General features: G+C 34.2%; 1 non-coding gene across 1 annotated transcript; it reads left to right on the top strand.

Annotated features, from left to right (window-relative positions):
• Nucleotides 1-2580: 2580 nt before the first annotated feature.
• On the top strand, nucleotides 2581-2682 carry LOC113194219 (small nucleolar RNA U13). The gene has a single exon (XR_003302252.1). It is a non-coding gene; the product is annotated as a small nucleolar RNA U13 (small nucleolar RNA).
• The last annotated feature ends 2126 nt before the right edge of the window (nucleotides 2683-4808 follow it).

The raw sequence follows: 4808 nt of genomic DNA, 5'->3' as shown, positions 1-4808 counted from the left end.
TTTTGCCAATGATAGTACTTCTATCTGGTTAATAGCTGTTTTTATAACATATCATTAGGCCATTTTTTTCCTGCAGGCTTTTATTTTTCAATGCAGTGGCAGCAAGTGCCTCTAAATAGCTGCTGCTGTTTCTCCTCCTCCTCCTCCTCCTCCTCCTCCTCCTCCTCCTCCTCCTCCTCCTCCTCCTCCTCCTTCTCCTTCTCCTCATCTTCCTTGTTTGTTGCTGTACCAAAAACTTAGGCCACTATTTTAAATTTAAGCATTAGGCTGTGGCGTGTGTGTGTGTGTGTGTGTGTGTGTGTGTGTATACCCTTTCAAAACCTTAAGAAAGCTATAAGCAATATCATTTTAAACTCCTGAGGGATTGAAAATGCCATTTGAACATATATTGAAAGCTATGGAGTCTGTCCACTCTATGTCTGAGGAGGGTACGTGCATGCACGCGCGCGCGCACACACACACACACATATGTATACAGAAAATGATATACACAACTTCATGGGTTTTGAGGATCCTATTTTACTTCATTTGGCTACCAAAATAAAAAAATTATAATTTGGTGACTTTTAATCAACAGGATTTATTGCTTCCAGTTAAAGAGGCTGGAAAGTCAAAGATCAAGGCTCTTGGCATAAATTGATTTCAAGTAAGGGCCTGCTTCCTGGTTCCTTGTAGCACCATCTTGCTATATCTTCACATGGTAGAAGGGTCAAGACAGTTCTCTGAGGATTATTTTCTAAGGGCATTAGTCCTGTTTATAAAGACCATGCCCTCATGACCTACTCACCTCCAAATGGCCCTACTATCTAACACTATTTGCATTGGTGATTAGGTTTCAAATCTGAATTTTGGGGGTACAAAAACATTCAGACCATAGCAGGCACCTGGTTGCTTAGTTACCCCAGGTTAAACATCTCTATTGTGGAGGACAAAAAAAAAAGAAAGAAAGAAAGAAAAAGAAAACATTGACCAGCCTGGAACTGCCAAAATAATGCATAAAATGTAGGTGAGCAAGATCCATGATCCCTGAGGCACAAATTTCTGTTCAGGCAAAAAGCGGGACAGAAATACATTTATTTTTGAATCACAACTAAGAAGTTAAATAGCAATCTGCCTTTCCCTTGATATAGGTCTTCAAAGTATAGCATCATTGTTAAAAATATGATCTTAAATAGAGATTAAGTTTACATTGGAATTAGGATTTGTAAGGCCAGTCATAGAGAGGCTAGTTAGATCTTTTGAAGTCCATGAATGATTGAAAAATTATGAATGTCTATTTGAAATAATTCATCGAACATTCATTGCACAGTGTGCCAATGGAGGATTATGGAGGCTCAGTTAATTGTCTAAGCTAGCTAGTGTCAAAGCCAGTCACTCTGTCCTAACTACTAGGCTGAGACTTTTTCATTGTATTATGTGGCTTTCTTAAAAGCATGTCATGTTAAGATAAAGTTTAGCTCACTGAATATTACTTTTACCTAGAGCTACGAACTGGCAAGAAAAGAGTATAACCATTCAGTGTTTTCAAAAAGATAAATAAGAAATTTAAATTAGTAGAAATATTTCAAGACATACCATACTTTCCTTATGACCATTAAACTTGATCTAACGTATTCTGACATATTTTTCCCATTTGGCCTTGACTTCAGTTTACTTTTTCTCAATTCATTTAGAGTAATTTTGCCCAATCTTGTGTCCACAAAACATTTTTCTCTTGAAATGCCTAGTGCACAAAGTATTTTGTGGTCAAATAAGTCTGGGAAATGTTCCATGTATATTCTCCTTTTGGCATGTTAAAAACTATGTTAAAAATTATTAAAGGCTCTGGGAAGACCTATAGTAAAACATAACAGCAACAAATCTTGTTTGACTTACTCTGTGTTTCCCAAAGTCACTATTCCTCAGGACACTTTTTAATATTAACACCTATTAAAATCCCACTCAGTGAACTTCAGTAGCCCTTGCTATAGATGACTCTGCTTTAGTTTTGCAAGTCTCCAGTCTAAGCTCCCATTTCCAATAGTTGTTGGAAATAGAGCAACTATGTTATGAAGGATTGTTGCTTTGGCATACCCCGCTCTCTGATTCAATTATGAAAACCATTCTAGATAAAAAAGTAGCTTTTTTCCTCCATTATAGTGGCTTAATGTGTTGTCAACTTAATTCCATTTACAAACTTTATCATTTCCACTTCAGAAAAGTATTGCAAACAAGTGATCATATAGGGGAATAATTTTTAACTTACTAATGATACTTGGAAATTGGAAACAATATAATCTTTACTAATAGGGACTGGATAAGAAAATTACGTGAAAACAATGTTACACAGCTATCAAAATAATATTTTTTAAAGTCCATTTAATGGTGTGGAAAAGTACATGTATTATTTTTAGTGACATGTAAGATGTGACATTATATTGAAAGTATCATTCTAAATTTATAATATACATATGATTTTCACACCAATACACACACACACTTGCATTCATGTATATCAAAACTTGAAGAAAATACCTTAAAATTTTGAAGTATTTTGTCTCTTGAAAATACCAAATTTTTAATATCTAAGATATTTTATAGATCCTTCATTTTATAAGCATGATGATTGGATGTTCACACTATTGAGTGAGATGTACCTACCTTTAAACCTTGTTGCAACATCAGCACATTACCCATCTGACGTGAAAAAGAAAAAAAAATTATAATAGTTATATTTTCCATATGTGAAAAAGTCTATTAAATAAGTGGTTTTCTATCTTTGACTTGAACTAGAAAAAGATTCCCACTTATATATGGGTTCATTAGCCTTCATACCTATTTTATCCAGAGATTATCAGGTAATTTTGCTTCCTTTGCCTCCGAATTATTGGTTCTTACTTCCTCAGATATAAGAAGATATAATTTTCTTTTATTATTTTTGGGGGTACAATCTAAGCTTTTAAACTACAATGTTTTACAAACTGATCCTGCAAAGACAAATTTGCACTTAGAGATAAAAAGATTTGTATTAGTTTCCAACAGGATATGATTTTTGCAGTCATACACAATAACATATATGCAAATCTGTAGTGTTGTTTCTCCACATAAAAAGCAATCCTTACTAAAATAAAAGGATAAAATGGATCTTAAATTCAAATACTCATGACTCTTTTGCTTCATAAAAGGAAAGGCAATTTTTTTCTTCCTCATTCAGGGACATATTTATAGGACCTAGGAAAGTATCTGGCAAATACTAGGTATCTCAATGAGTGAATGAAAGGATGAAATAAAAACGAGGGCAAATGTTTCCATGAGGGATTGTACCTTATTTGGCATTTATTTTGCTAACAAGCCAGACTTAATGTTTTCAGATGTATTTCTGAGCCACTTTAATGAACATATTTTTATCATGTCAGAGACAGAATTAATGAGCACCTTAATGTGGCCTATATTACATGATACAACTACTGTTCCAAGATCAGAATTTTAAATAGTCAGTGACTACTGGTATGTCCACTTTCACCTGAAGGGAGAAAGGTAAAGTCTCCACATTCGTGTCCTATTCCTTGGTTCTTCTAATTGTCTTTTTGCTGGGACAGATTTTCCACAATTTTGTTCCATACCATGTAGCATTCAGTTTCTTATCATTCTTATTTGTGCACTAATAGTTATATGCATTGTTTCACAATTAAGTTTATTATATTATCAATCAGAGTCTACTTGGGAAAGAAGAAATGCTTTAAGATTTTCAACAGAGCAAATTTAGTTCAGGGAAGTTATTACACAAGCAATGGAGTTGGTGAGAACTAAAGAGGGGATTGCAATTTAATCAAATATAAAATAGTAAGAAACCAATACTGTGGGCTGAAAAGACAAAAAATGTAGACAGTGTTACTTCCCAGGAGAAGGGGTCATCTGATGGAAACTGGAGCTAAAACAAACTTGCCAAGCAATGAAAGAAGGCTTTGAGCTGTAGCAGAAGAGAAGAACCAAATTTTGAGGAGCTGCCTGGGATACAGAGGAAGGAGGAAGAATATCTTGGCTTCTTTCCTATCCTGTTCAATCTCTTTATCTTCTTTTGCCAAAATTCAGTCAGAAGACAGCTGATCTGGAATTGTTTTTGAGAACTTCACCCAATGATATGATAGAGACAATTGGAAACTAGAAAAATATTTTAAATGGAAATCATTTAATGCAGTACTTTCTTCTCATATCATTATGAAGTTTTGGGCATTTAATTGAAAGTTGCCATAAAAATGACTTAAAATGTTCACTTTTCCAAGTCTATAAACCACAGATAGCTCATCTTTCTTCTAGCATAGATTACCATCATAGTAGGTTCTTAATCTGAAAAACATAATGAAAAGAAAACAAATCATGTTATAAAAGCTATTTGAAGCTTTCATTGCTATAGCTCTAAAAGATTCCTTAAGATTCACAAAATCAAGAAAATTCAAGAGTAACTTAAATGCTTGAATTCCTATCTCTGCTACTGGGAATCATGTCACTGGATACTCCAGAAAATGAATATGCCCTGAAGTGGATGAAGTGTGTGATTGAATCCCTGAGTTGGGTGAGTATGACATAATAATGCTTGACAAGTTCTTGAAGAGTTTAAATAGCAAGCAAGGGAGAAAATGGTTTCCTGTAACACAAGGACTTAGAACCAAAGTACCAAAGTAGAAACATTTGAATGACTTTCTAGAAATATTTCCTAATGGAGTCATAAGTTAGGACAGTGGAATTAGTTTTCAAGTTTAGGGGAGAGTTGTTTGAAAGGAATAAAAGAAAGGGTATCGAGAATAAACCACAGGGAATATACCTCAGGA

This window comes from Urocitellus parryii, chromosome 4 (genome assembly GCF_045843805.1).
Source record: "Urocitellus parryii isolate mUroPar1 chromosome 4, mUroPar1.hap1, whole genome shotgun sequence".
NCBI classification, from domain to species: Eukaryota; Metazoa; Chordata; class Mammalia; order Rodentia; family Sciuridae; genus Urocitellus; species Urocitellus parryii.
Note: the sequence above shows the minus strand (reverse complement) of the source record. Positions and strands in the feature narration are given on the sequence as shown.